A 21,572-nucleotide genomic window follows, 5' to 3' on the forward strand; every position below is an offset into this window, starting at 1 on the left:
AGAAAATTATTTTTTATAAAGTTCCTAACCTAAAGGAGATTTAGATGCTTTCTGTTCCTAAGGAAAAACATGGCTTCTCTGTATGATGTAAATGAATCAATATCATGACAAATAGTTCATCCTGTGGTTTGTTAGCTTTTAGAGAATAACTGTGGAAAAGAAAAAAGTAAGTGAGAATATAATTTTTACGCCCACAAGTCTCTATACCAGAAAAATCACTAAGATGCTGACACACCAAACTCATAATCAATATTTGATAAATATTGAATATATACTGCACTTTCTCTGAAGAAATTTCTACATGCTTTATACTGTTACCACTGGAACAGGTGTGAAGCTGTTAGTTTTTCTCTTCAACTGTAGAAATTTTCTTTACAACACTTATGTGTTGGTAGTGTTGCCATCAGTTTACTATATCATAAACAAAGTTGGGGTGGTATGCCATTATCCCCAGTGATATGTCTTACTATTTTAAGAAAGGAGAGAGAGGAAAAGGAAGAAAGGAGAGAGAGAATATGAGGTCATCTCTACACATACAAGACCTAATAAAATTTACCTTATCTCAAAGTAAAATGAAATTCAAGTTAAATATACTTCTCAGTGAAGAAAATAAGGACCAATCTCAGGATTTTCTTCTTCTAGGTTTTAATATCTGAAAAGACATTTAAATTAAAAGGGCTACAAATAATACAACTTTAAGAAATTTGATATACCAGATAAAATCCCTTTTGCTGAATTTGTAAACCAACCATTTGTCTCCCAGTATAATGCTTTAAAATTTATTTGTAAGTGGAACGTTATAGCATTATGCTAGTTGCTTATTCTGTTATTTTCAACATCCACGTAATTTTGAGATTTCATGTTTCATTCCAGTTTTTAATATTATACCCACTGTGTTTCCAAGTGGTCTAGAAGAGGACACTTAGCCAGAATTATCATTGTCTGCCCAACTGACAGGGCTGTCACGGACTTGTTATTACTCTTGGTGAGTTCTGTTCTTTCATGTCTAAGACGTGTTTGTGATGAAGCCAAACTAATTACACAATTTCAATCCCAAACTGTTTCAAGTTTCTGGTAAATTAAAGTGTAGAGTGTACAAGTTTTATTCATTCACTCACAAAAGTAGGATGTATTGCTTATACTACATGAAATACAGTTTGACAAAATGCATAGTTACTTAATCAATAATATACAGATAATAAAAGTCATTTGACCTATACAATATATGTAATATGTAAAACATTTCATTTCTTTTGGGAAATATATATATGAAAGAATGCATAGTATATACAACAATTTGGGATAATTTAATAATTATTGTAATTTCATATTTTATAACATCTCTGAACAATCTTGATTCTTTGATAAAGATATATAAAATGCAACAAGATAGAGAAAACCCAAAATTATAAAAGATGGAATTTCTTTAGTAAATACAATAAAGTATATAAAAATTGTCAATGAAATATTTAAGGATTATTAAAGAAGGAAATATAATTAAAGTTTCAATGAAGAGATAAAAATTTCAATAGGTATCTTGCAAAGAGAGTAAGTAGAAAACTGCTATCTTACAACAAAGAAAGAAGGATACAGGAAGACCACTACAAAAATGGAAACGTTATGAACTCATGATTTTAAAAAACAAATCTCGTTTACAGCACTTTCACTAAAATACCCTGATAAAAGGTCTTATTGGCTACCTACCAATGGTATAACTAAGGCAATTCTATATGCATCCTAACACCACTAAAAGAGAGAATATAAGGAAAGAAGCTGATTCCATGTCTCACAACAGGAAAAACTCAAGGTGAACCAGGACTATCTTGAGAAAGGCAAGAATCTTTTCACAGGTTTTAGAAGTATTGCTGAAAGGCAAAAGGAGTCACACCAGATTTTCAGATGGTGATGCTCAATGAAAAAATAGATATAATTAAATGGAACAAATTGAATTTGTGAAAAGCCATAAATACAAAAGGAAACTCAAAATTAGAAAATAAATGTCATGTTTTTAAATAATTATTAAAATGCACAAGAATGGCAACTCTAGTAATATATAATTATACTGATTTTTTATAAGTGATGGTATTTGAGTGTTGTTTCTGTACATTTCACTCATAAAGTATAAAGTTTTCTCTATCAATTAAATAAAGGAATGCTAAGAGGAAACTCCAAGCTGTATACTTCTGCGAAAGAATAGAGAGGACTGGGCAGCAGAGTAATCACATGTCATAACCATGGCTAATCACCCCTACAGGTCACACAATGACTAAATAAAAAAGGACCTAGCAGTGTGTCCTCAAATGATGACTTGGGCAAATGTTCTCAAGAGGAGAGGTAATTTCACATTCAACCTTTTGTCTTCTGGAGGTAAAGTCCCTAAATTATTAGTAATGAGATGTTACCTAGCCAAGCTTGGTTATTTGCCAAGCATAAGGTTTTCAAGTATACTAACAGTCCAGGTCAACAGAAATGACAAGATAGTGCATATGTAATGTGGCTAAAGAAAATTTCTCAGCATAATTGTGGAATAGGGAACAGGATCTGCAAGACTAAAGCTCAATGGAAATGTCTGGGCTTACAGAGTCCCTCAGCTGAGCACTGAAGTGAAGTTATAAAAAAGTGCAGGCGCTGCAGCCTGAAGCTCTCCTGCTAAGGCTTGGAAAATACATTTAGCTTTAGATGCCAACCAGGAATCCACTGATCATTCAGAACTTGCAACCTCAGCTTTAGGGAGACAATAATCTTTTCTTTCTTTCCAGTTTGGAGGATGGCTATCTCCTAATGAAAATATAGAAATGTGTCTGATGAAATAACTATAACCTAAGCAGACATAAGACGCAGTTTAAGAATGAGTATATCTGGGTACGTGGGTGGCTCAGAGAGTTAAGAACCTGACTTAGGGGGGGTCATGACCCCAGGGTCTTGGTATTAAGTCCTGCTTTGGGCTCCTTGCTCAGCAGGGAGTCTGCTTCTCTCTCTCACTTTTTCTCATTCTCTGACAAATAAATAAAATCTTAAAAAAAAAAAAGCATGTTTCCCAAGAATGGTAATAAAAATCAAAAAGATAATCAGAAAACAGATCTACAGAGGGTGGGGGATGGGTTAGATGTTTGATGGGTATTAAGGAGGGCGTTTGTTATGCTGAGCACTGAATGTTGTATGTAAGTGATGTAAGTGATGAACCACTAAATTCTACTCCTGAAACCATTATTATACTATATGTTAACGAACTAGAATTTAAATAAAAATCCGGGGGGAAAAAAGGAAACAGATCAGCATGCACTGTATTGCTCATTTTTAAACTAGGTTAATTATAAATTAATATTTTTAAAATTTTCATTTTAAAAATATAAACTTTAAACTTTTTAAGTAGCCATTTTTATAAAAATATAAACTTTAAACTTTTTAAGTGGCCATAACAATTAAATCTGTTGTAGTATACTTTTAATTTTAAATACATGTTTGGGAAATCAGATTAAAAATGTAATCAATATCTAAGTAACTGAACAATTTTGTTTTTGTAACTTATGATTGCTTTCTAAGTATTTAAGCATTTAGAATAATATCATTTAATAGATATACAATATTAAAACATTGAACATTAAGAAAATTTTAAACAAATAAAAACCATTTGGTGTTGGAATAAAAAGGTGTATAGACCCAAGGGACAGAATGAAAATCCCAGACATAAATAAACTCATGGATATATGGTCAACCAACTTGACAAGGTCACCAAGATCACACAATGGGAAAATAACAGTCTGTTCAACAAATTGTGTTAAGGAATTAAATATCCACATCTTAAAAATGCAAATGGACTCCTATCTTAAACCACTCAAATGTTTAAGTCAAAATGAATCAAAGACTTAAATATAAGATCTGAAACCATAAAACTCCTAGAATAAAACACATGGTCAAATATTCTTGACATTGGTCATGAGAATGATTTCTTAGATAAGACATCAAAAGTAGGGGTGCCTGGGTGGCTCAGTGGGTTAAAGCCTCTGCCTTCAGCTCAGGTCATGATCCCAGGGTCCTGGAATCCAGCCCTGCATCCAGATCTTTGCTCAGTGGGAAGCCTGCTTCCCCATCTATCTCTCTCTCTGCCTGCCTCTCTGCCTACTTGTGATCTCTCTCTCTCTGTCAAATAAATAAATAAAATCTTAAAAAAAAAAAAAAGATATAAGAGTACAGGTAACAAAAGTTAAAATTAATTAGTGGGACTATACCAAACTAAAGAACTTATGCACAACAAAGGAACTATCAACACATTGAATGGGGTACATTTGCAAACAATATATCTGTTAGGGGGTAAATAAAATATATAAAGAACTCATATAACTCAGTAGCGAAAAAAGCAAATAATGCAATTTAAAAATGGGCAAAGAACCTGAAAAGACATTTTTACAAAGAAGTCAAACAAGTGACTGATGGGTATAAAAAAGTTGTGCAGCATCACTAATCATCAGAGAAATCGAAATCAAAACCACGATGTGTATTACCTATACATGTTAGTTGGCTATAATCAAAAGGACAAGTGGTAATAAATGTTTCTGAGGATATGAAGAAAACTGAACTCTTATACACTGATGGTGTGAATATAAATTGATGAAGTCATTATGTGTAAAACTGGATTATGGTTCCTTAAAAAAAGTAAAAACTGAGCTATCATATAATACAACAACCTCACTTCGAGAAATATTTCCAAAGGATTTGAAATCTGTATCTCAAAGAGGTATCTGCACACCCTTGCTTATTATAGCATTATTCACGACCATCAAGATATGAAAACAACCTATGTGTCCTATGATGGATAAATGGATAATGAAAATGTGGTATAGGAAAAGATCCTGTGATTTCATGGGTAAATATGGATGAAACTTGAAGGCATTATGCTGAGGGAAATGAAACAGAGAATGACAAATACCATACAGTATACAGGTGGAGTCTTAAAAAATTGTTTTAATGACTTCACAGGAACACAGAGTAGAATGGTGGTTGCAGGTACTATGGGGGAGGAGGGGAGAGAGTGATGGAGTTCAAAAGATACAAAAAAAAAAATACAAAGAGTTTTAAAATATCTCTCATAAGATATTGCAAAAGAGCCTATTGGGCATTAAAGTTATAAGAAGAACAGCCACTGAGTACTTGTATGTACTAGGCACTGTTTCCAGTGCCTTATCCTGTATTCTCCCTTAGTTACCCATATTACAGCACTATGAGCTTATACTGTTGTATTTTGTAGATGAGGAAACTGCAACACAAAGAAATGAACTTGTTCTGGGTTACACATCATGTAGTCCCAGGCAGGGCAATTTCACTTGTTTCCAATTTTAACTATTATGAAGTGATGCTTACCCCCAACCCCTAGTTACACCTGCATGCAATGAATGGCAATGAGTAACTGTCACATCTGAGTTGAGTGTGATTTCTCTGTAGACCAAGTTTCTACAGATCACACATTGGTTAGTCTTCATCAAGGTAGAGCATTTACACAAGGGACAATGGATCTTATAGTAAGATGCTCTCTTAGTGACTCCCGCATCTACTCTGCTGACAGCAAGGCTTCAATTCAAATTCAAATCTTTGGGAGGAAGTCTCTGAAGAAAATGTCCTGCCCAATCCCGTAAATCATTTTTTGAATGACAGTCGTAATGTGTGAAATAAATAACATTTTGAGTTCAAAAATCATTTCAACACATTTAAAAAAATGTTTTTACCTTCATTTGAAATACCAAGAAATACAGACACATAGGTAGTTTTGAATCATTTAATGTTCTTTCCAGAGTTCAACTCCTTCCATTTAATTTTATTTTTACAATTACAAACATGATGTAAGGGGAGGGACATGAATGAGCCACAACTACAGTTCTGGAAAGGACCAGTTTTACCCTGCCTCCCAGTATCAGCCAAGAGCACAAGTTTCCATCTTATTCTTACAGTCCTGTCCGCGTTTAATGACCAGCTGAAGCAAAACTTACTTATGACTGCAGTGACGGTGAGAAAACAAGAAAACATGTTTAAATATTGTTGCCTAAATATCTGGACTGCTGTATGGCAGAGCTATTTTCCCGTCCTTCTAAGCAGAGCTATCCTATTAGAGAGTAATGCAAAAGCTAAATGGCTTTAACATCTAAACCAGTCTCCTGGACTAACGATTTCATAAACTGGTCACTGTAACAGGTATGTCCAAATTGCCTGGAATTAACCTGAAAGTCTTCCTGGGATAGATGAGGATAGTAGTGTCTCTATTTCAACTCTTACATTCTCAAATTGCCCTCCAGTCCCAGAGAGAATAACGTCATCCTTCCATCCAGTGCTGCTCTCAGCTTCTATTTCTGTACTTGATCTCATCCAGTATCTCTTTTGACCTTCTTTCCTCAATTTCTCCCTCTCTGAATTTTATTAACTTATGTAAAGGCATATAACCCACTGCTGGCAAATGTTTTTGCACATGTTGAGTCCTCTTAGCAATTCTAAAGGTAGAAATACTACTAGTCTCCTACATTCTAAATCAGGCTTGATTGTACATTTCCTGTCACTGAGCTCTGCAGAGACCGGAAGTCAACAAAATGGAAATCCATGTCTCTTCTTGTTATTCCATTTCTAAACCTCTTCAAGGCTCTTGTCTGACAGAATCACCGTGGTCTTGTTTTTTTGTTGCTATCACCCAACAACCTTCTGCACCAGAATACATGATCTACACGTAGCCTGTGGCCACCCAGCCTGGGGTCACCCACTCCTCTTGCAGTCTCATAGTGGTCCTGGGTGATGTCAAAGTCCATGGGCAGGGCTTATTCGGCAGCCTACATTCATCTCCAGTGACCGTGTTCTCAGTCCACTTCCATGCTTACACCCTGGACCTTATCACAACTCAAATCAGCTCTGCTTCTGAAATCTCTTACTTGTATTTGCCCACTTCTATCTACAGCCTCTCCTTTTTAAGTCCTTTTATCAAGAGACATAGCAGACTGCAGCCTCTCAACCGCGTCATTTATTACAGATCTATCAGCTCAGTGCTGGACTTGCTGCCTTTCCTATTCAATCTTGGCTCAATACCCAGATCATTAAACTCCACAACCCTCTTTTCTGTACTATTTTCTACCCGTCACACATACCTTGTAAAATCTCATCCCCAGAGTAAGCTATGTTCTAGTTATTCATGTTTCTGCTGCAGAAAAGTACCTAATAGGATGTATGCCACAAGAAATTCATGGTTTCTATCCCAGCTGGATCTTGAAAGCCTTCCAGGCAACCTCCTAAGCATCATTAAGTAGCACATACTTCATTTTCCCCGGTTGTTAAAGTCTCAACTTTTGCTTTTCTCAGAAAACCCTTACTCAGGCACATTTCTCCCCCAACCTCAGCACATCAACTTGCCTTATATTTAACCAAGAACATTTAGCTGAAACAAAAATCATTTTCCTCTTTACAAAATTACTATGTCTCTACTCTTCCTTTTTACCTAGGTATTTGTCTTAGAAAAACGTACACTGCTCCTGTATGTGTCTCCTCTACTCTCACATGATACTTCTGACACCAGATGTGGGGTTTTATTCCACACCAATCATTTTTATGACACGAGCTAGATGTCCAACAATTCTACTCAATGTTGACACTCTACCTGGAAATAGCCTCAGATCCCCCAGATTAAGGGTTCAGTCCTATAAAACTGCCCCCCCCACTTCAGATGTCAATACCAAGTCAAGGTCATCACCCGTGCTTCTGACGGACTCCTTATAGATTTGAATGAACACCTCTTCATATTTAATTAATTTGCCAGAGTTGCTCAGAGAAAGATATTACTTACTAGATTACCAGTTTATTATAAAAGGATATGAACTCAGGAACAGCCAGATGGAAGGGTTACATAAGGCAAGATAAGGGGAAAGTATGTGGAGCGCCTATGCCCTTTCCAGACACACCACTCTCCTAGCACTGCCAGATGTTCACCAACCACAGAAACTCTCCAAATCCCATACATTGAGGTTTTTATGGAGGCTTCCTTACATAGGCATGATTGACTGGATCCTTGGCCATTGGTGACAGATTCAACTTCCAGTTCCATCCACTTCACACCAGAGACTGGGAGAGGGGAAAGGACTGAAAGTTCCAACTCCAATCACTTGGTTGTGTGTCCAGGCAAGTAGTCCCTGTTTTAGGTAGGGTCTAAAAGTCACCTCATTAATATAACAAAAGGCATCTTTATTAGCTTTCACCGCATAGGAAATTCCAAGGGTTTTAGGATGCCTGTTTCAGAAATGGAGACCAAGAAAAAAGATGTATTTTTTTATTATAGATCACAATGGTACCCTGAGAAAAGGATTGTGTACAGGTAGCTTATTGGGAATGTGATCCCAGAGAGAGGGTATAAGGAATAGTAATAGGTGAAATAGAAAATAAGGAAAAACAAATGCAAGGATTAGTTTTTGAGTTGACCACATGGACAAGCAACTGTTTCTTGTTCACCTGCAATCTACTCAGAAGACTTAAGAATTATAAGAATTGTCCATTCAGGAGATGAAAATCAAAATTATTTCTTGATCAGCTCCCATCACTACTAGGGTAAGTGTGGTACACTGGGCAACAGCTCCCTAATATATATTTCTAGATTTTTCTCCAGAGTATCTGAGGGTCAGTAGTATATTTAACATCTCCTCTTAGAATTTCCACAAATATCTGAAATACAGCATGCCAAAACCAGCCTGTCATTATGTGCTCTCCACTAATAAATACACACCTACAGATCTACATAAACACAGACCTGTCCCTGCTATAACTTCTCATTATCATCTACCTACTCGTCTAAAACATAAAACCTTAAGTCATGCCAGATTCCTATTTCCCTTTTGATATATTAATCCCATATTTCACAATTTCTCTTGGAGCCTTACCACCTGAATAGCTTTTAAGTTAATTTCTTCCTTTGTATTCCTACTGCCACTATCTTATTTCAGGTTCTCTTTGCTTTTCCTTCCGATTACTTAAACTCCTGCCTAACCAGTTTCACTGGCTTCTGCCTGATTACTCTTCAATTACTTCCAGTATGAGGTTTTCAAAGTCTAAAACTGAGACCCTGAGACAGGTACTGGGGTGCATTCAGTTTATTCAGGATGTTACCCCAGAAGACACAAATAAGGGAACAGGAAAAGGGAGGAGGGAGCAATGTCATCAAAGGATACACACTTCTGGGTTGTTGTTGTTGTTGTTTTTTTTTTCCTTTTTCTAATGACCCTTAGACATTTATTTTAATTGTCACACTCCTGTGTTATCACAGCACCCTGTACAAATCTGTATAGTTAATCTTAACTCCATAATCTAATTGCTAATTTACTCCTCATCTTCTTCACTAAATTATGAATCCCTGAAGACCATATCCTGATCCTTAACACTGTGTCTGATATACTGGTTGCTTAATTAGCACTTCATGAGTAAATAAATGGATGGATATTTTTATTTTTTTTTATAAATAAGGAAATTAAGGCCTAAAAGTAGTCAAAGAGGTTGTTCAATATCTCAAGGTTTGTAATTTAGAGAGCTAATTGTCACATAGCTGTCATGTATTCCTGTCGAAGAAAGCAGATCTTGCTTTAATTATTATTTCTACCACTGTTACCCCTGTTACTACTGTTACATTCACCTCCCCACATGCTTGGCCCCATACATAAACAAGCTAAAGTGTCCTATAATTTGAGAGCTTTCAAGGTGGGAAGAAGGAATTTCAGCTGACCTTGATGTTGCTCTAGGTTACTTATTCATCTTAATTTGCTTTTTATTCCCAAATATCCCTAAGTTTAGGATTATCATTTCCTGAAAGCTTCCTTTTCATTTCGTATGCTTCGGCTTTCATCTTTAACATTTTGCTGACAGCCTCGCTAAATTGTCTAGTGGTTTTGTGCACGTGTGTCATTGCTATTGTTTGCGTATTTCCTTTGCATTTTATTTAATTCTGGTTAACTCTTTTTTAGGATTTTATTTATTTATTTGAGACAGATAGAGAGAGAGAGTGAGCATGGGGAAGGAGTTCAGGGAGAGGGAGAAGCAGACTCCACACTGAGCAGGAAGCCAGTCAGGGATTGATCCCAGGGCACAGAAATCATGACCTGAGCCAAATGGAGAAGCTTAACTCACTGAGCCACCCAGGCGCCCCTAACTCTGGTTAACTCTTGACTTTCCTTCCTAAAATACTGTCTTCTCTTACTGTTAAAGTTCATACTCTCATCACTACTCCAATCACCAACCTCTTCCCCTCCTGCTATCTCGCATTTCTCATTTAACTCTACGCCTTTTCCAAAACTCAGTGCTCAGGGTGCCTGGGTGGCTCAGCTATTAGGCATCTGCCTTCAGCTTGAGTTATGATCCCAGGTTCTAAGATCAAGCCCCACATTGGGCTCTCTGCTCAGCAGGAAGCCTGCTTCTCCCTCTCCCACTCTCCCTGCTTGTGTTCCCTCTCTTACTTGCCTCTCTCTGTCAAATAAAGAAATAAAATCTTATTTAAAAAAACAAAACAAAACAAAACTCAGTCCTCAAGCTGCTTTCATCTCATTTCATAGCACAAACTGGATTTTTTTATGGTGATTTCTTGACTTATATTTCCAAACCATACCTCACTTCAAAATTTGATTATATATTTACAATTATGTAAAGACCTTCTTACTTGAAAAACCTATTATCAGCTTAAATCCAACTTAATCCTCTCACTTCTTTCAACCTTTATTTTAGCAATAATCTTGACTCTTATACCAGTCAACAGTCTTGGTTCCATTCTGCCTATGACATAAAGCACTTGTTTGTGCCCTAACCAATTTGAGTCTGATCACATTGGATCCTGCAAGTGTGACAGTCAACTCTTCCTAAATAAAATGTCACTCCTCTATTCATAACCTCCAATGGTTTCTAAGTTTACACAAGATAACATCCACATCTGGGCCTGCCATTCAAAGTAGGCTTATCCAATGATGACAGCGGCAATACTGTGGTTAGGATTTGAGATCTGAAGACTGACTCCCTTACCTCACATCGCAGTGAGAGGTGTGAACTGGACAACGTTGCTTCAGTCCTCCAAGCCTCAGTGTTCTCACCTGTACAGCAGGGATAATGGACTCCAATTCCTGCAAGGATGGCCAGATCAAGTGAGATAAAATACATATCTGGCACATAGTAACTACAGCAACTGCTCAATAAACAGTAACTCTCATTCATTTCTAAAATGCAGTTTCAGGGTGACCTCAGTGGCCCAGTTGGTTAGGCATCAGACTGTTGATTTCAGCTCAGGTTGTGATCTCAGGGTCGTGAGAATAAACCCTACATCAGACTCTGCCCTAGGCATGGAGTCTGCTTATGTTTCTCTCTTCTTCTGCCCACCCCCACAACATACTCTCTCCAAAACAAACAATTAAATCTTTAAATAAATAACATAAAATAAAATGTAGTTTCCACTCCAGCAGTTAAGTCTACTCATTGTCTTATAAATTTACCTAGTACACTTAGGCCTCAGTAACTTTTCCCACATAACCCCCTACTGTTTATATGACCACTCATCCCTTTAAATAATCAAATTCTAATCGTTCCTCAAAGTCATGACCTGAATGTCTAACCTCCCCTGGAAGGGTTTTTTGTTGTTGTTTTTATTTATTTGTTTGTTTGTTTGTTTTTACAGTGAATGAGTTCTTCTTCCTCTGATTATCGTTTAAGAAGTAAAGGTATTTTGTGTTACTCAGTTGACTCTCAACAGATTCTGCACTTTGTTCTTATGGTTCCAAAATATGCAGTTTGTCTCTTTAGCCAGAATCTAAACCTAAGCTTCTTAATGACCTTCTCTTCATTCCTTTCTGCTCTTTATACATACTAGTTGGTTAGTTCACTGAAGTTCAACAACAGGCTAAAAACATAGAGAAGATGCTTTACTTGTACCCAGGGTACATGGTCATATTTTTTTTTTAAGATTTATATATGTATTTTAGAGAGAGAGCAAGAGCACAAGCAGGGAAGGAACAAAGGGAGGGAGATAGAGAATGTCAAGCAGATTTCCCCCATCTCCCCTGATGACCATGGAGTCTGATGTGGGGTTCGATTCCATGACTCTGAGACCATGACAAGACCTGAAATCAAGAGTCAGAAGCTTAACCGACTGAGCCACCCAGGAACCCCTTATGTTAATATTTCTGATATCAGCCATGTTAATAAATACTTTATATATATTTCTGTAATTGATTTCTGCAATTTATTAAGATATCCAGGGAGTGGGGCACCTGGCTGTCTCAGTTGGTTAAGCACCTGCCTCGGGTCAGGTCATGATCTCAGGTCCTGGGATCAAACCTCACATTTGGCTCCCTACTTCTCCCCGTCTCTCTCTGTAGCTCCCCCTGCTTGTGCTCTCTCTAACACACACTTTCTCTCTCAGATAAATAAATAAAATCTTTTAAAAAAGATATCCAGGGACAAATAACACTTATTTATCCTATATTTCCTAAAAACATTGTTTTTTCCATAGAACTAGACATGATAACAGGTGTAACTGTGGTCTCTACCTCCTTATGTCCAGGAGGTATGCAACTCACTCACTTCCTGATTTAAAGCCAGCAAATTTAGTGTCAACACAAATAAAAAACATGTACACACACATGCTCACACATACAAGCAGACCGAGCTCAGATGCAATTGGTTTTGAGCTTTCTGTTTTATTCCAAGAGTTGTCCTTTTGCTATCTCTGAATCTGATCACTTAAGCTTAAATTGAAAGAGCATCTTTTAAATGTAGGGAAAAATATAACTGTTGGCCATGTTACCATTTTTCTCTCTCACAGCATTATGCACCAAAATATGGCTTCAAAGTTTTGGTTTTGTTTTTGGTTTGAGAGAGAGAGAGAGGAGAGGGAGGGGCAGTGGGAGAGGGAAAGAGAGCATCTTAAGCAAGCTCCACACCCATTGTGGAGTCTGATGCAGGGTTTGATCTTGCAACCCTGAGATCACAACCTGAGCTCAAACCAAGGTGCTTAAACAACTGAGCCACCCAGGCACCCCTCAGTATTTATTACATGCTTCTTTTAGTCCACTTCAGGTTTATCTGACCAGGTTATAAAAATAAAAATATTATCTGAAGCAGCGAGGAATGTGCTGACAGTTGGATACACTTGAATGTCAAATATTAATATTATGAAACATTATCTTAGGTTATTTTAGTATATTTTGCTAGGTTGCACTTCTTTGGAGATATTTCCATGGGAATTATTTTAGTTTTAAAGGTGTACGAGGAGCTCTATAAAGTCCCTAAATCTAGTAAATAACAAAAAAAATGAATTATTTTACATGGAATTTAACTCCTTTCAATCTGCCTTTGTTATTTTCTTACAGTTTCTAAAAACTATTATAAAATATATTGGATATTAATAACAGTAGTCAATACTTATCTAAAGTCTGCTCTGCAGTAAGCATCGTTCTATAGGTCCTTTATGTATTAACATAGTTAATAGCCATTATTATCTTCCTTGTGTTATGAAAGAAAAAAGATTAAATGACATGTTTAATATCATAATGCTATTTGTTTTGCCTCAATTTTATTATTTCATATATTTAATAAATATTTAGGAATAGTGACCATGCATGAGCCACTATCTTTACCAATAGTTTTCCTTTGCCCTGATTCTCTCAATTATTTTTTTCTTGCTCATTTTATTGACTATTTGTTGGAGACTCTAAACAATTTGGAATGTAACATATATATGCACACACATGCATATATTTGGATGTATGCATACACACACAGTTACACACACACACACACACACACACACACACACGTGTTCACTAAACAAAACACTCCCATGGCTGATTTTGAAATCAGACAATTTATGTTTTATTGCCCACTTCCTCCCACCTGCTACAAATGCTCCCGTCATTGTCATTTCCTCAGCACCACTGCTAGGACATACATAGGTATTTGTTCCTGGTGATTCCATAATACCCTTCCTTCTCTATTCATTTGAACGCTGTCCTTTAGGTCCTATCTTCTTCATGAAATCTACTCAAATATTTTCACCCTGCTATCCTCTGTCCGCTGAAATCCTGCAGTTATTATTCTTATATGATTCCTGCAGGGACTCTAATACATACTTCTAAATCCTATAAGGCACTTAACACGGTCTAGGACTTAATAATGAATACCAATTGGTTGTTTGATTAATAAGCACACGTGTCCTTTTATTACCTCACATTTCCATTTCATGAAAATACAGCTTAAGAACATGTAAATTATTACCATAAAGAATAGCTTGAAAGGAAAGACCATGCCTTGTGATAGAGTTAGCATACTAACTTGTTAAAAGATATGCAGCCAAAATATATATTAAGTGGGTAAAGTACTTTACTGATGTTATATAAATCATTTCCTCTACATATACTCAAGATACTTAACAGGTTTTGTAAATGTGCATTTTACTTAAAAAAAATTTTTTTTCCCAAATTATACCTTTACAGAGGATGCACTCTTCTTATAGGTGTGTCATTTTTTCATAATGATTCATAACCTCCTTTTAGAAAGTCCCTTAAAATCATGATCTCTTTTATAAGGATAATCTTGAGGGGGAAAACATTTTAGTGCATTTCCCATCAATTGTAAATAGATTCAAAGTGGTTGTTGGGATATGGGAGTTTGACCTCATCCATAGAGACAGAAGAAGTATCTAGTAAAACAAAAAAGAATTTGTGTGCTAATCGTCCTGTATGTACTTATTAGTGTTATACCTCATTGTGGTTAATATAAATAGGTTCTGAAGGTAACTTTTTATAGGAAGACACTCTAGAACTATTAGAAAGGAAAGAATTGATGTTCTTTATATGAAGGATCAAGCAAAAGCCAAATATTCCCCTATGCCAAAGAGTGTCCAGAACATCTGATGCTTTGTTGGTACAGTGACAGGACTATGTAGCTTATGTTTCCATTCTTGGCTTGACCTTTGTGGTATGAAGAGGTTGGCAAACTGAGGCCCACAAGCCAAATTCCTTCCTCTCTCACCTGATTTTATAGATACAGTTTTATGTTAACATAGACACATCCATTCATTTCCATAGTGTCTTGGCCTTCTTTCAAGGTATAGCAGCAGAGTTGAATGATTGAAGCAGACACCATATGGCCTACATCTCAAATTTTTACTGCATGTTTTTTTACAGGAAAGGTTGAAAAGCTCTAATCTAAACTATATGATTTAAAATTCTTAATCTCATGTTTACCCAAAAACACATGTCATCTCAATCCTTACCAACAGATTTGAAAAGTCAGTGAAAAGGACAAGAGGACTGAAAATGTAATGAGTAAACTAGTAAGTCTTGTCAAGAACACATACTTGCAATTATAATTTCCACTGTTATTATATCATTATTGGTGAAAGCTATTGAGCATTTATGAGGTGCCAAGCACTTTACATCTCATATCTCATTTATTCCACACAAATAACCTTGTGAGATAGGTACTACTGTAATCTCAGTTTGAGAAATAATGAAACTGAAGAGTGGTAAGCTTGGGTAATTTGCCCAAAGGAATAGGCAGGAATAAGGACAAGCAGGTCCGGAGATGGAAACAGATCAATTCAACTCTGCAACTCATAGCCTCAACCACAGGTTCACTGAGCAACCCTATGAACTAGGGAGGGAAATAAAGAACAATAGAAGAACCAGTCCCTGCCCACCCCTCAACAAGTTTCTAAATGTGTTGCAGACAAAATATATACATCATAAACATCTCTACAGTGTTTGTGCAGGCACTCTTCTCAGAACTTTATACTTATCATTCCATTTTATCTCCAAGACAACATTTTGGATTCAGCTCTATTATTTACCACTTTCCAGGTAAGGAGGGAAATGTTAAGCTACTTCTTCAAGACCACATAGAAAATAACTGTGGGGTCTCTGCTTAATTGGCCTTCATTGTTCCGCCCTATAGTAAATGAACAATATCCACATGATTGAAGCTTTCAAATTATTTTTAAGTCCCTTACTCTTTAATATGACCAGGTATCAGGAAATACTGGACATTGAAGAGACATTCTAACACAGAAATAAGCAAACATAAAGGAAGTAAACAGAGATTGAAGAAAACTTTAAAAAATACCTATAACTGCTATATTGGAAAAACATTTTTAAATGTGTTTTATCTATGAAACACTAATAGAATGCTAATATTTAAAAGGAGGGATATTCAAACCACAAAAAAAAAATACGTGTTGGAAAATCAGACTATGAGGGTACAAGAAAATCAGTAGAAGTACATAAAATAAACAAAATAACATGACATTAATAGAAAATGGTAATAATATGGAAAGATTAAAAAACATGACATGTATCAGAAGAGTCAAAATTTTACAAATGGATAAGACAATTTTTAAGAACTGAAGGGCATAAGTTTCCAAATGAACAAATCCCATTGGTGACCAGCACATTGAAAAAGACCCATATCAATAACAATTATCATTAAAATTGACAAAACCAACATAAAGATAACTTGAACACTTTCAGAAAGAGGGGAAAAAAAAGTAGCTCACATTTAAATACTTACACCAGAACAACTTATGACTTCTCAGCAGCTTCAGAAGCTTAAAGAAAATGGAGCACAGTATTATTTGTTTTTCGAAATGAATTGTAAATTCTGAGGGAAGAGTTAAAGCTTTCCACTAGGATGTTCATACTGTCAGTTTCTCTTTGTGCATCTAACAATTTTTGCCTTGGTTATTTTCTTTGCTATATAACATTTTATCTGTGTTTCTTCCTGGTTTATTGTAACTTTTTTCCACTATGTACTCTTTCTGTGCCTTTTTAATCATCATATATTAAGTTTTTCTTTAAAATTAGCAAGGCCACCTCTAGTCTGTATTTTTGTACATTTATCTTTTAAAGATTTTTGTACTTCATGAGTTTCCACAGTGTGGTTATTTCATTTCAGAAATCTGTCTTATAAATATCAAGGATATTTAAATATGTTTGACCATATATTTTTCTATCAATATCAACATTAAAGTGTCCATGATCTTGCACATTCTCTTCCCAACTCTTCCCTTGAAAATGACAACTTCACGTTTAAATTTCTTTATAAAGTGTTGTCATTACTTTCTATTAACAAAAATAATAATAAGCATGTTTGGCAAACAGGAAGGAGGTTAAGATGGTGGAGGAATAGGATGGCCCTAAGCTTGCCTCCTTCCTCAAACATAGATAAATATCAAATCATTCTGAACATCCAAGAAACCAATCTGAGGACTGACAAACAAATCTGTATGTCTACAAGCAGAAAAAACAACCACCTTGTGGAAGATAAGAAACACTGAGAGTTGATTTGGTGGAGAAAAGAACTGCGGGCATTGCAGAGGGGAAGGATCCCAGAACATGAAGAGAGAAGTGAGGAGTGAAAGAGAGAGAGAGACAGGGAAAACAGTGAAAATATACATAGTGGAATGAAAAGGAAAAAACCCCAAAAAAGGAAAAAACCGAAAACCATTGACTGTGAAAAAGAAGAGAGTTAAATACTACAAGATTTTTGATTTTGTTTTTGGTTTTTGTTATCTTAACAAACAGCAGAACACAGGATCTGAAGTTTTGGAGATCAGCCCCACCATCAGGGTCACCTCTGGCAAGCTGAGCAGTGCTCCAGTGGGGAAGGACAACAGAGACCCTGGTGTGGGAAGCATGTCTGAGGATCTCCTGGACTGTACCGGGAGAAACAGTTCCCCTGCTTGGACTGCACTTTGCAGAGGTGTAGCACCCTCTCCACGGGCAAAAGACCCAGTGGTTGCCAGTGAGCTGCCCTGTTTACCAGCATGAGAACAAAGATGCAGCTGAGGGCAGCAAACTTTGGCATCAGCTTTGTGCTGCTATTTAGCATAAACTCTGAACTGCTGTGTGGTCACATGGCTATTTTCTGGGACAAGTTGGCATGAGCCAGAGCACAACAAGACCCTCCCTCAGAGGATCAGCATGGCCCTACCCAGGGAGTCTCTGAAGTTAGAGTTTTGAAACACAGCCATACCCAAGATAAAACACAGGAGTGCTGGCTGCTGAGGTTAAACACAGACAGGGTGAAGGCAGGGATCTGATGGAAGCTAGGGACACAGGAGGGATGATTGTTTGTAAGGGCTTCCTCAAGAATGTCTGGCATGAACTTCCTATTGCAGAGGTGAGAAAGCAGGACGAAGCTATTTTCATCATCCATCCTCTAGCACTGATCTACCTCAGTGAGCTAAATAGCGCCACCAACTGGAGACTGGAGCTGCTGCACAAAGTCTGGCTCTGCTGTGTCACACAGGCTCATCTCCACTGGGGTAAGTACACCTGAGAATCAGAGCAGGAGGCTCCTTTCCCAGATCAGCATAAACCCTTTGCATGCAGTAAGTCTACTGATCATTGAGTGCTACAAAGCTCAGCTCTAGGGGAAACAGGATCTCGCTTCCATTTTATTTTTACTTTTTAATTTATTTTTATTTTTATTCATTCTTTAATTTATATATTTTTTACCTTTATTGTTTGAATCTAGCTTCTTTTAGCAAGCAGACCAAAACACACCCAGGATCTAGGGTTTTGTTTGTGTTTTTGTTTTCTGGACAAAATTACAAGACAGAGGAATTCACCCCAAAAGAAAGAACAGAAAGTAGAAATAATGGCCAGGGATTTAGTCAACACAGTTATAATTAAGACATCTGAACTAGAATTTATAACAGCAATTTTAGATACTAAGTGGGCTTGAAAAAAGCATAGAAGACACTAGAGAATCCCTTACTGCAGAGATAAAAGAACTAAAATCTCGTCAGGCCAAAATTAAAAGCATTATAAATGAGATGGAAACCAAAATGGGTGCTCTAACAACACAGATGGATGAAGCAGAGGAATGATATAGAAGATAAAATTATGGAAAATAATGAAGCCGAAAGAAGAGGGAAAGAAAGACATTGGATCATGAAGGCAGACTTAGGGAACTGAGTGACTTCTTAAAATGTAATCATGTTCATATCATAGGAGGCCCAGAAGATGAAGAAAGAGAAAAAGGAGTAAAAGCTTTATATAATCAAATTGTAGCTGAAAACTTCCTTAATCTGGGGAAGAACACAGAGATCAAAATTTAAGAAGCTCATATAACTCTCATTAAATTCAACAAAAGCTGGCCATCACCAAGATATATCGGTCAAACTTACAAAATACACAGACAAGGAAAGAATCGTAAAAGCATCAGGGGAAAAAAAAGTTCTTAACTTACAATGAAAGACAGATCAGTTTCATAGCAGATCTATCCACAGAAACTTGGCAGGCCAGAAGAGAATGGCAGGATATATTCAACATGCTGAATGGGAAAAAATATGCATCCCAAAATATTTTACCCAGCAAGGCTATCATTCAGAATAGAAGGGGAGATAGAGTTTCCCAGACAACAAAAACTAAAGGAGTTTGTGACCATTAAACCAGCCCTGAAAGAAATATTAAAGGAGACTCTTTGAGTGAAGGAAAAAGCAAAACAAAACAAAACAAAACAAAACAAAAAAAAAAACACCCAAAGTGATAAAAACTAGAATGGAACAGACAACGCCACCAGAAATGCCAACTTTATCGTTAACACAATGACCTTAAATTCATATCTTCCAATAATCACTATAAATACAAATGGACTAAGTGCTTCAATCAAAAGACACAGGGTTTCAGAATGGATGGAAAACCAAAACCAAACAAATAAACAACACACACACACACACACACACACACACACACACACAAGACCCATCTACATGCTGCCTTTGAGAAACTCATTTTAGACCTAAAGACACATGCAGATTGAAAGTGAGAGGATGTAGAACCATCTATCATGCCAATAGATGTCAAAAGAAAACCAGAGTAGCCATAGTTTTATCAGACAAACTAGATTTTAAAATGAAGCTTGTAACAAGAGATGAAGAAGGGCATTGCATCATAATTAAGGGGTCTATCCATCAAGAAGAACCAACAATTGTAAGTATTTATGCCCCCAAGTTGGGAGCAACCAAATATAAAAATCAATTAATAACAAACATTAAGAAACTCATTGATAGTAATACAATAATAGTAAGGGACTTTAACACTTCACTTACAGCAACAGACAGATCATCTAAGCAGAAAATCAATAAAGAAACAATGTCTGAATGATACCCTGGACCAGATGGACTTAATGGAAATATTCAGAACATTTCATCCTAAAGCAGCAGAATACACATTATTTTTGAGTACACATGGAACATTCTCCAGAATAGATCACATACTGGGTCACAAGTAACCCCTCAATAAGTACAAAAAGACTGAGATCATACCATGCACGTTTTCAGACCACAATGCTATGAAACTTAAGGTCAACCACGAGAAAAAAATTCAGAAAGACCACAAACATATGGAGGCTAAAAAACCCCTATTAAGAGAATGAATGTGTTAACCAGGAAATAAAAGAAGAAATTAAAAAAAAAAAATACAGGGAAACAATGAAAATGAAAACATGACAGTCTAAAACCTCTGGGATACAGACAGCAAAGGCAGTCCTAAGAGGGAAGTATACTAACATTATACCTAAAGGAGCAAGAAAAAGAAGTGCAAATAAAGCCTAAAGCCAGCAGAATAAGGGAAGTAATAAAGATTAGAGCAGAAATAAACAATATACAAACAACAACTACAAAAACAGTAGGACATATCAATGAAACTAAGAGCTGGTTCTTTGAAAGAATTAATAAAATAGGTAAACCCCTAGTCAAACTTATCAAACAGAAAAAAGAAAGGACCCAAATAAGTGAAATCATGAATGAAAGAGGAGAGATCATAACCAACTGCAAAAATACAAAGAATTATAAGAGAATATGATGATAAATTACATGCCAACAAACTGGGCAATCTGGAAGAAATGGAAAAATTCTTAGAAACAAAATATCAACGCTGAAACAGGAAGAAGTAGAAAACTTGAACAGATGCACAGTCAGCAAAGAAATTGAATCCCTAATCAAAAATTGCCCAACAACAAAAGTCAGGACCAGTTGGCTTCCTGGGGGAATCTACCAGACATTTAAAGAAGAGTTAATACCTATACTTCTCAAATTGTTACAAAAAAATAGAAATGGAAAAAAAAAAAAAAAACAAAAACAAAAAACAAACAAACAAAAAACTTCCAAACTCCTTTTACAAAGCCAGCATTACCGCATTATCTTGATTCCAAAACCAAAGACTCCACTATAAAGAGGAATCACAGGCCAATATCCCTGATGAACATGGATACAAAAATTCTCAATAAAATACTAACAAATCAAATCCAACTACATTAAAGAATGATTCACCACAATCAGGGGGGATTTATTCTTGGACTGCAGGGATGGTTCAATATTTTTAAATCAACCAACATAATAAACCACATTAATAAAAGAAAGGACAAGAACGATGTGATCTCGACAGATGCAGAAAAGCATTTGACAAAATTCAGCTTCCATTCTTGATAAAAACTCTCAACAAAGTAGGGAAAGATGGAACATACCTCGACATTATAAAGGCCATATGTGGAAGACCCGCAGTGGATATCATCCTCAATGGGGAAGA

This window comes from Lontra canadensis, unplaced genomic scaffold (assembly GCF_010015895.1).
Source record: "Lontra canadensis isolate GAN:19392208 unplaced genomic scaffold, GSC_riverotter_1.0 scaffold27, whole genome shotgun sequence".
Taxonomy (NCBI): Eukaryota; Metazoa; Chordata; class Mammalia; order Carnivora; family Mustelidae; genus Lontra; species Lontra canadensis.